Below are 11,953 nucleotides of genomic sequence, written 5' to 3'. Positions count from 1 at the left end.
TGTTGTTCGCCAAGTCAGCCCGAGGACTTTCACTTCCTTGCTTCAAAGCAAATTGGGAAACTTCATCAAACACAATTATAACTACAGATGGCAAGCTGAACAATTCAAAGAGTGTTTGGATTAATTTCCAGATGATGTAGTGGTGTCGGTAGTGGATTTTGCAGAGAATTACTCCTTCAAGGTGCAGAATGAAATTCAGTCAATGCATTGGTATTCAACTCAGGTGACAATCTTGGTCCACATTTCGTACTTGCGTGATGTGCTTGGTACCATTCGGAAGACAACCCACTTCTACATCTCTGATGACAAAATCCATGACACTTTGCTTGTGCAACACTGCTTTATTTTGCACAATGAGTGGCTGAAAGCTCAAGGATGCAGTGTCAAGTGACACTGGGGGGTGTGGTCTGATGGCACTGCTTCACAATTCAAAGCAAGGCACCCTTTCTATTTTATAGCCTAATACTTCAATATGACAGGTATTGAGATGATGCACAGTTTGTTCGCATCCGGCCATGGGAAGGGCGAGCACGATGGGGCTGGTGCGGTGCTCAAAAGAGCTCTCACATAGGAGCGAGCACGATGGGGCTGGTGCGGTGCTCAAAAGAGCTCTCACATAGGAGCAGCTGAAATCTGACGGATGGGTGTTACATAACGCTTCAAGTGTGGTGGCATTCCTCAACGCAACCCTCAGGAAAGAATGTCCATTGACAGGGAAGAAAGTCGATCGTAGATTCTGGGTGGTCAAGCTCGGTGATGTAGACAGAGATAGAGAGTGGGATTGCATGCGGATCAAAGGGTCTCGATCCTTCCAGTGTGTCAACGGCTACAGTCAATCAGATATGCACGGGCTATGGTGCAGACCATTGTCCTGCTTTTGCCATGCGTGCATGAAAGGCCAATGGAGGAGATGTGTAAACAAGGACCACGTTGAGAGGTGGCAGTACTTGCGAATACAACTGTCAATGTTCAAAACAATGGAGAAGCATCCAGCGAAATGATGAGTTACCAGGAGCCCCCATGTATGCTGGCCACCATGACGACCTAAGTGATGTCTTGATGGTTGGCCAGAACTTCGCAGCAGTGAATGCAGAAGAGCCAGGTGCAGACTTCTACATCTTGAAGTGCACTAAAACCAAGCGCTTGACCATCAAATCTAAAAGGGATGAATGGCATAACCGTATTCAGAAGAACTCATTTGTCGTTGAGGGACTCTTCTACGACAAGGTAAATGGCCAAGATGACACCTACGTTCTTTTGGATGACAAGCCCCCTGTTTTTATCTACTCCCACCTGCTGCGATGCATCAGGTTTCCGATGTGCTCGGTAGAAGGTGAGCCTAATGTATATGAATTGTCAAATGATGTATTTGAACAAATCTATAATAGCATGCCCCCAGAGGAGGACCTTGTAAGTTCTAACTTTCAAGCTAGCACAATGAGTCTAAGAAGCACTATTTCGCACGTTCAACTCTTTGACAGCACTTTCAGTAGTAGACAAGCACTTTAAGACCACTTGACAAGCACTTCTAGTACCTACACAAGCACTTCTAGGATCTACACAAGCACTTTAAGACCACTTGACAAGCACTTCTAGTACCTACACAAGCACTTCTAGGATCTACACAAGCACTTTCAGATTACTTGAAAAGCACTTTAAGTACCTAGACAAGCACTTTAAGTAACTAGACAAGCACTTTCAGACCACTTGACCAGCACTTCCCAAACAATTGAAGTACCTACACAAGCACTTGGAGGCCACATGGTAAGCACCTGTCAGGTACTTTTAGTACCTAGACAAGCATTCCACACCACTTGACAAGCGCTTTAAGCACCTTGACAAACACTTTCAGATTACCTGACCAAAAGCACTTTTTAGTACCTAGACAAGCACATGTTTAGTACTTTCAGACCACTTGAGAAATTCTTGTCAAGCACTTCAGTACCTGGACAAGCACTTTTAGTATCTAGACAAGCACTTTCAAACCACTTGACAAGCACTTCAATACCTAGACAAGCACTTTCAAACCACTTGACAAGCACTTTTAGTGTCTAGACCAGCACTTTTAAACCACTTGACAAGCACTTCAGTACCTAGACAAGCACTTTCAAACCATCACTTTCTTAAGAGTCCACAAAATGCAACCATAGTATAAACTAAAGAAAATGACACCAGATCGACACAAAATCGTTCCAAGGTCAAAACCATTTTTGTTTGTATATATGTCAAGGAGTGTTGGAAGTTAGCCACACAATAAAGGCACGGTGTCAGAGTACATTAAGCTACACAATAAGGGCATGGTGTCATGGCAGTGAAGGGGCTACAGGCAGTCCTCTGTACAATGGAAAAAATGCCAGCAAAAGCACTTCTAATTTGTTGTTTTACTCTTTGGACGCTTATACTTTCTTTCTTTAGGATCCAGGTTGGGGGCTTCAATTTCTTTCATTTCCTCAACATTGTTCCGCACGATTCTCCAATTCGACCGTTGCAAGGCATGATCCCTGACATCAAAAGGGCACTCTCTGACAAATTTTGCTCTGTCAGCACTTTCTGCCCACTACAACACAAAGTCAGGCACATCCTGTTTCAGAAAATTTTTCCATTACCCCTCAGTCTGCTTCTCCACTTCAGGAAGGATCACATAGCATGCAGGATCATTAGAGTACATTTTATACAATGAGTCATCTAGCACAAGTGTATTTGTCTTATTGAATTTCGGGAAAAGATGCCAGAAGGTATCTAGGTTTTTCAAGAACATTGGCCTAGGAGGATTATCAAAGCGCTAAGTGCAAACATGGCAAGCGGTTTGTAACAGCCATCCACTCATGCATTTCTTGGCTTGAGGCAGGCACTTATCCATCCCCTAGCAAACTTTGTCATTAGTTTTCCATTAGAAGGGGCAGCCTCGTACACTTTCTAATACAAAAGACAGCAAGCGTCGTATAGGTGATCCTACACCATATGCAGGAAGACCTTTGTCTTCTTCTTTTCTCGGGAACTTTGAAGACAGTCAACCACTCCTCAGGTGGCAAATCCTCGACAGTAAGGTCTTTGGGTAGCTTGCCCTTCATGCTCAAGCCGTACTCAGCTGCTGAGTAGCAAAAATGAGAGAGCTTTACGTACTCAGATGACACTATCAATAAGAGAACAAGCAAACGTTAGTTCTCAAGGGGAGCATGCATTGATAGGGAAACAATGTACAAACAAAAGCCAATGGAGGAGATGTGTAAGAAGGATATGTGCATGCAGCAGACATGGAAGAGGAGCACAATACCTTTCCGAGCGGACTTTCCTATTGGGGGGCCGCATGTTGTCTGGGAAGCTTCACCTTGCTCTGGCATCAGTGATGAAGGGGTCTGCACGATTGAGTCAGCATCCGTAAAGGGTCTCTTGCACCTCCTAGGGGGGGTGTTCTTCTTGGGGGTGGGATCACTCATCTCTGTGCACACGGCTGTGAAACGGTGAAACCGTGAGTGATGCGAGGCAGTAGAGGGATGAATGGGCAGGAAGCTCGCTTGGTGATAGGGAATGCAGGAACGGAGCAGAGGGAGAAGAGGAGTAGAGGGAGAAGGGGGGCGCGCGCGACAGGCCAAATCAATGCATGCTTAAAAGAGGGTGGCTCGTTTCCTTTTCATGATGGCCCACTATTTTCCATATTAAGAGAAGGGGGGCGTTAAATCATTGCATGCTTTGAAGAGGGGGGCCAATTAATTTTTTGATGGCCCACTATTTTCCATATTACTAATTTTAAAAACACTAAACTTCCCTCCTTTTAGGGGCTATTGGTGGTACCACCAAAAGGTGAAAAAAGTGGTACCACCTATACATGCTTTCACCCACTAAGGAGGGTACGGCTATGTCTTCTTGTTGGTATGACCATGGCTTCATGTTGGTACGGCCGTGACTTCAGGTGTTGAGGAGGGTACGGTCGTGTCTTCTTGTGGTACATCCATGTCTTCAGGTTGGTACGACCATGGCTTCACTGATTGGATTTTTTTTTAAAGGTTTTGTAACCTTGGGCTATGTAGCCAACACCCCATTGCAGGTTTTGTACTGACTCCTTGCCCAGTTTACCTGAGTGAAAAGGCGGCTCCAATTTGGCTATGGCGAGGTTGGTAGAGGCTTCCAAGGAGGGAGCAACTGAGGGTGGAGAGGCAAGGGGTTTAGTGGGAGTACATCGAGGAAGTTGGATAATGAGTTTTGGGGGAGTAGTTGAAGTCGAGGGTATATCACAATGAGGGACCGCTGTTGGAAGGGCAAGGGTTCTTCTTGAAGTTTTTGTTTCCTTTTATCCTACGCACTAGTGGTGGTGGAGGCCACTTTGGGCTTCCATTGAAATGTGGGTGCCCGTGACATGAAAGGGGTAGGAATGGGGTACCATGGGTGCTGGGGGGACCCAAATTTGTTTATTGCCTTGATAGAAGTTTTGAGCTTGAAGCAGAGGCTTAGGGATCCATCGATAAGTTGTCGCGCTGGGCAAGGTCGAGGTTGTGGGCGAGGATGTATTGGTCTTGGGGAGCATTTGGGCCGACGAGTGTCCCATACGCAATGGGCTTGTGGTTGCTGAATGGGTTGCTGTCAAGAGGGATGAGGAGTTGGTGTTGTCGGTGTGTGAGTTTGGAAAGTGGATCGGTGGGGGATCCACAGAGTTATGGTACCTTCATACTATCCTCCTTGGGCTATGAGAAGCTTCTTAGGTATCCACTGGCGAGAGTGCTTGGGCACCATCACAACCTTATTTCACATTGGCAATAATCCCTTGGAAGGGAAGTTTTATGTGATGCCTGTATAGGAACCATGTGTGAACGAGGATGGATGGGACACAATCACTGCAACATTGATTGGGACGCAAGGACTATCACCCTCCAACGACTGGCCAAATATACAGTCTTAATGATAGAAGAAGTGCTCTTGTCCCCTAATCACTCATCCCAAGCTGATAACCCCCTCCTCCCCTCACCACTATTACTCCGCCCTCTGACCAATACAAATCCATGCCGCTCATGCCTACCTAGTTGCATCATTTACCCTCACCACTACCCAACTCTATAGCAACCCAGCCCTACATCATAAACGCCACCACTGTTGCTAACCCCCCTCACACCACTAACCCCACTCACATGACTAACCCTACTAACAAGTCTAATTGTTGGGGTATCTTTTAATGGGAGCCTCCCAAGGGAGAGCCAAGTGTCATAAGACATTAATTTGTGATTATCCCATGTATCGAGAAGAGCCAAATTTTGGGTGAATCTTGTCGGGGTGATCATTCCTAACCACAATCGAGCAGGTTTCACCTCCTAGTCTTCTTCTTCGAGGCCTACTACTTGGGCCATGTTTACTGCTATATTTTTGCTTCGAAGTTTGGCTTGGCGCTCTGGCTTCTCGTTGAGTTGTTTCTTTCATCTCTTCATGTTATGTTTTTTGTTGTTTTTTTATCATGAATGGCCCTTACTGTAGTTTTGGCGAGTGGGCCATAGTAGCGTTTTAGTTTGCTACTACCATTGAAATATCTCGCCATCTCGACGCCGTCGAGTGTTTCGATGTGCACTACACCTTGCAGGGTTATCTCAATGACTAGGAAAGGTCCTAAGCCTCTGAGTTTGAGTTTCTTTTTGTGGTTTTTTGTGCTAAAGAGGAGGACCATGTCACCCTCGTTCATTTGTTTATCCTTAAGTTGGTCATCAAACTACTGTTTACGCCTCAGGTTTTCGACAATCATACTATATATAGCAAGGAGGCATGTTTCATCATGCTTTTCTAGCTCAAACAGGCAACAGCCGAGGACATTGCCTGAGTTTTTCCTTTACTGCAGTTTGCAAATTGGGGACCAAGAACTCCATAGGCATGACCACTTCAATACCATAGGTTAAACTAAAGGGTGTTGCATTGGCGATAGCCCTATAGGATGTTCGATAGGCCCAGAGTGCTACATGCAATTTTTGTTCCCACGGGTTGGCCTCAAATGTTTTAGTTAAAATGGCACAATGGACTTTATTTGTGCTCTCTGCTTAGCCATACTAATAAGGGGAAGATTTCCTGGTGACTAGGAATTCTTGTAAGAGGAATTGTATCACCACATTAATGAAGTGTGTGCAGTTGTCGCTCATGATCTCAAGATGGCATCCAAAGCTAGTGATCACTAATTCATACAGCAATTTGGCAGTGGGTTACATGTCAGCCTTGCGGGTAGCCCTGCCTTCGACCCATTTCATGTAATAGTCCCTGGCTGTGCAATGATGTATCGAGCTTGAGTGTATCAAGTTGTTGGACTAATGGGTCCTATGAAATCAATGCCCCATTTTTCAAATGGTTGCAACGATACAACGGGGTTCAGGGGCATATTGTCCTTAAAGCGTGGAATTGCCGCTCGTTGGCATTCGTCGCACCGTTTATTGCCATCAAGGTGGGCCACCATAGCCTTGTCGTGAGGACTTTGCGAGTAGTGATATCTACTATGAAGTGCCTCCCAGCACAGGTGGAGTGAGCCTGTTCTAAAAGGAAGACATACTCATCTTCTCGGACATAGTGTCTTATAATTCTATCCTTCCCTTGCCTGTAGAGTTGGCCTGCCAATCAATTGGTAAGGGGGATGCCTTTTTAATGAGGCGCCTTGCTCTGTCTTTGTTGAGGAGTGGGTCGACGGGTAGGCCATTGGCCAGGAAGTATGCAGCCTCCTCTCCCCATTCTGGAATTAAGCACAGTTGGAACAAGGCGACGTCTGATAATTCATCATCGACTCCCTGCATATTAAATGCTGGAAGGTGTCGGGGGCATGGGTTAGTCCAAAGGGCATAATACGGTATGCATAAGTTCCCCATTCATATGTAAAGGTTGTTTTGTGTTGATCTTTTGGATCGATCAATACCTGGTTATATCCAGAGAATCCATCCAGGAAGCTATAGGCTTCCTTCCCTATGACTCTCTTGAGCACGTGCTCTGCGAAGGGCAAAGGATAGTGATCTTGTATAGTGGCGGCATTGACCTTTTTGAGGTCCACACACACTCATCTACCTGTTTAACCAATTCGGGAGGTACACCCTTCATATATGTGTACTTCCAGGTGAAGCAATCATGGAATTGAGTGAGGAGAGCTACGAGTTCTATTTCTTCCTCGGTCAAAAGATCATCCCCAATGTAGATAGGCCTCGGGTCTTTGCCTGGACCTTCCAGGTCAACTTCTTTCACCTTGGCTGGACCATTATACGAGGTCCCTAGCTCTCTGTTATACAAAAAGGTTGGCCATCTTAAAGGTTCTGAAGTGTTTGGGGACTTGTTTAGTCTCCTTTGCTTTAGCGCTTTCTTCTTTTATTAAATTTTTGGCTTCTTTCTCTGCAAACGCTAACTTTTTGTTGTGTGCTTTGTGTGCTTTGTGCGCTGAGCGGCAAACGCTAACTTTTTGTTGTGTGTGCTTTGTGCGCTGGAGCGGCAAAGCTTTTGGGGTTTGGGTTGGGGGTCAACGGGTTCCGTTGGTTTGGGGTGGTCGTGTAGACCAAGAGGGAGTTATTGGTGAACTCCTTTTGCTAGACTTGGTTGAAGTACTCATGTGCTTCAATTGCCCCTACATAGTCAAGCGAGTGCGTGTCTGAGTCAGTAGGGAAGACATAGGTCTCTTGCAGGGAACCCATCAAGTTTACAAGTTCTATGTGAGTGTTTTCCCTATACTGTTTCCTCAATATTGGCCTTTTCGGGCTAGGGAGTGGCAGCTTCGGGCAAGTATGCGGTGCTAAGCATGTAGAGAGACGTAATCTCTTACCCATCGGCTACCGAACCGGGTTCCTATGCGCCTCAGAAGTATGTCCAAGGTAGCAAGGATATGCATCCAATTCTCTCAGTCTTCCGACTCTGGGAGGGGTGCACATTCCTCGCTATTCTTTTCCTCATGAATCATTTTGTGGGGAAAGTTTGACATAGGTGCACTGCAGTGGACCAGGTTGTTAGCGAGTCCTCTGCGAAGGGTTGGCCACTCATGGGTTGGACCTTCCAAGTGCACAGGTTGATCTTGACTGTTTGGTCCTTTCTCCGAATATAGATGTGGTTGGTATCCCAGTCATGGATCATTTTTGTCTCCCTCATAAATTGTCGTCCAAGGATGTAATCATACAAAACTGGCTGTTGGTTGAAGTTCATCACCACGAAGGTGTGGCAAAAATTGGTCCTAAGGATTTTGATCTTTAAATCCTTCAAGAGACCTATGGGCCTAGCAGTGGCTCCCCATTTTTCCCCCAGCACTATTTGGTGACAATTCTCACTCCTGCTCCTTCATCCAAGATGGTGATGACCTATAGGCCATCAAAGGTTATGGGTAAAGCCGCATTGAGTTTGTCACTTTTGAAATATTGTCCGAGTTTGTTGACTTGAATGGTTGGAGTGCCACTGATCCCATAAGGTTCGATGAATTCATCATCGTTTGTCTCATTAGAGCTATCTAGCTTTGTAGACTCTTGCATCCCTGCTCCAAGGCATCCCCCCTTCCATACTCTTGGGCTATCTTGGAGTAAGATGCCAATGGGGATTTGGATCTAAGAAGAGAGGAAGCAAGAGAGGCCTGCAATGTCTCTGGGAATAGGTACAGTTTCGTGAGGTGGATCACATGTGCTTGTCCTTAAGCTCTTGCTCGTATAGGGTATTGGGATTTGGACTTCTATGTCCATCCTTTTGAGGCGGTCCCCCCAGGTTTTGAGATATTCAGCTACCGAGTTTCCCTGGTGGGGGGTATCTGTAGTGGTGGGTGTTGCAGCTTGTGTGAGTCTATTAGGGGGTGCTTGCTCTTAGAACTCTCTAGTATACACCTGAGCTTCCTCAGTAGGTCACATGTTGGAAATCAAGGGGCATGGTTTGAGGTATGCCATTGGAGGTTCATCCTCTAGTTGAGCTTGGAACTCCCATACCAACTCTTGGGCTGCCTTTAGCCTCTCCTTTTCCTTAATGGGATATAAAGGTATTCGGCTAACTTCTTAAGAAGGTGGTTAGGGTCAATTGGCTCCCTAGCACGGGTGGTTGAAGGTAGCAATTGCTCCTCTTCAGATGAAAAGGTTGACACATGGGTGGTCGTGTCATCTTCCGAACTGCTTTTTATGACTACCCGACTATCCCCTTTTCCAATTTTTGTGGCCTTCTTTTGCAAGCGTCTAGTTACGCGTGCTTGTTCCAGGACAACATTCTTTTGAGATAAAACTTTTGCATTTCCCTGGCTTTGCAATGTCGATGCCTTTTCTGCAGTAGTGTGAGCTGTGGCCCTTTGTCTGTTCTGTAATCTGATCACTACGTTAAGAGGGACCGTGTGGATGAAGCCATCTCTTACACTCAGTAAGTTAATACTGGTGCTGGGATTAGCTTCACGAGCTTTTCCTATTGTGCCTACTCTCAATGGCGGATAGTCCTTGTATATGCGGTCAATTCCACACTCAATGCATAGAGGGGTTAGTGTGGAAGAACCTACGGGAGTACTTGTTGCCACCCCTTTTTTGATTGGACACCTAGCTACTCGGTGAGGTCCTGCATAATGGCGGGCAGTCCTTGTACACGTGGTCAGTGGTGGACAGTCCACATACGGGAGTACTTGCCATCCCTTTTTTGATCGGACACCTAGCTACTCAGTGAGGTCCTGCACAATGGTAACATTGCATGGGTGGTCGTTTAGCCACAATGTTCATGTCCCGTCCCCATGGATTTGGGGTGGCTAAGTATACAGGGGTACATCTAATCGCCCTCCATCACATAGTGGCTTAAAATCTCAGAGGGTTGATTGTTTGGTTCAAGAGGATCGAAGGTGGGTCCTTCAGCAACTTCCCCCTCATCACCTTCTTCGAAAGTTTTTGTCAAGGTTAGTTGATGCGAACAGGGGTGACTCGAGGTAATGGGGGTTGAGGTGGAAGTATAAGGGGTGGTAAGGGCATCTTTGGTACCCTAAGGATTCCTCTTTGGGTCACTTCTTGGCTTGGTTGAGGTGCATTATGAAGTGCAGGTGCTGGCAAGGCTAGCGGGCAATTGCTTGGAGTTTGATGGCGGGCGATTGCTTGGAGTTTGATGGCAGGGCATGAGACAGAGCTCGGGCTTGAGCAGCTCTTTGTTGATAGCGATTTGTAATTTCATAACTGCCCCATCTTTGGCAGTATGTACAGTAGAGGGTGGGACAGGGTCTCAGATGTGGACACTCCGTGCTAGTATGGTTAGCTCAACAAATTGGGCACCACACTAGTTACCTCTTGGGGTAGAGATGGGGTTGAGATTGCCTTTAGTTAATCCTTGATATGATTCCATCATAGTTGTGGTGGATCGATTGACAAAGGTCACTCATCTGATTCTAGTAAAGTAGAATTATATAGCCCATGATGTTGCTAAAATCTTTTCAAATGAAATATTTAGAGTCCATGGATTGCCCACCAGAAGGATTGTCGATGATCAAGATGTGAATTTCACATCTTGTTTTTAGACTATTGCATTCTCCTAGTACTTCCTATCACCCACAAAAGACTGATGGTGGTCAAACCGAGAGAGCGAACCAGGTGATCGAAGATATCCTTCAAGTATTTTGTGAATGAGAACCCAGAATATGGACAAACTATCTTAATTTGGTAGAGTTTTCTCATAATGCATTTCATCATTAGAGCATAGGAATGAGTCCATTTAAGGCACGTTATGGACAAGATTATGTAACACCCTTGAATTGGTACGACCCATTGATCAAAGTGGAAGTGTTAAGCAAATGTTAGACGAGATGGATCATTATATGCATCGATAAAGAAGGATATCAAAGCTGCTTAGGATAGACAAAAGTAATATGTGGATCTGAAGCGTACTTCTAGAGAATTTGAAAAAGCGGATATGGTCTTCTTTGAGTATGACCCAAGAGAAGTTTACTTTCCTTTGGGAAAATACAAGAAGGTATCACCCAAACACTATGGACTTTATGTAATTACAAGGAGAATTTATTAATTTTTACTTCCTTGTTAACCCATGGCGGACATTGAGACGTACTATGTTTTACGTCATTAATTTAAATATTCTGTGTCATTGGCCGGGCTTGTCGGCACCATATGTTAAGGATAAAGGGATTGGGTGATCACCGATGAGAGGCGCACCTTGAACATCAGTAGGATAAGGGTTAGGGTCGGCCGGCCATGTATGGGCGCCCAAGTGTGAACGGCCAAGTCACCTATAAGAGTCAAATGTAACCCTAAAATCCTCATTCTCATGTGTTGTGAATACAAGAGTGCTCTTGCCTTATCTCTTTGGTTTCCTTCTCCTACGTGTGTGAGAGAGAGAGAGTGAGTGAGAGAGCGATCGAGCACTGTGTAGCGGCACGGCGGCGGAGAGGCGGTAGAGTGGCGACGGCGGCTCCTCCTTCACGGCTGCGACGCGAGAATCCTTCAAGGCGGCGGTTGAGCGGTGAGTGACACACCCTTTGGCATTCTGTTTGAGCTTCCTTCCCTGGTTGTATGCTTGCAGCCATTCGTGGCTCGCATACGGTGTCTGGCAAGTCCCCAGCTACGACCTGTGCGGCAAAAGCGCACATTTTTGGCGCCGCTGCCGGGGAGTTGCCCTGCACCAAGCTCCAGTTTGCAGCTCGGCTGCTGCGTGAAGTTTAATCTACACTGTAGGAAAGCGACTGTGTGTTTGCTGTTAAGGTGTTTCTGTGGTTTGCAATCTCTGTTTCTGCAATTTGTCTTCTGCATTTCTGTTTCTTTTGTTATTTTTTCGCTCCGCGTGTGGGCGCACGATCGGTTATCTGGTTTTCTGCGTGTGAGGGGGGTTTCTGAATCCCTAGAGCTGTGCTGTGTGCGAACTACGCCGCGGCCAAGGCTAGAAACCCTAGAAAACTTACCTAAAAAAACAAAAAATAAAAATTCAAAAAAAATTAAAAAATTAAAAAATTAAATTTTATTTTTAAAGAAAGAACCAAACGTGTGGAGAGGAAAGATTTTCTAATTGGAGAAAAAAATTTTGAAAA

The sequence above is a fragment of the Cibotium barometz genome, chromosome 9, assembly GCF_041138505.1.
Source record: "Cibotium barometz isolate CiBa-2024 chromosome 9, ASM4113850v1, whole genome shotgun sequence".
Lineage (NCBI taxonomy): Eukaryota > Viridiplantae > Streptophyta > Polypodiopsida > Cyatheales > Cibotiaceae > Cibotium > Cibotium barometz.
Note: the sequence above shows the minus strand (reverse complement) of the source record.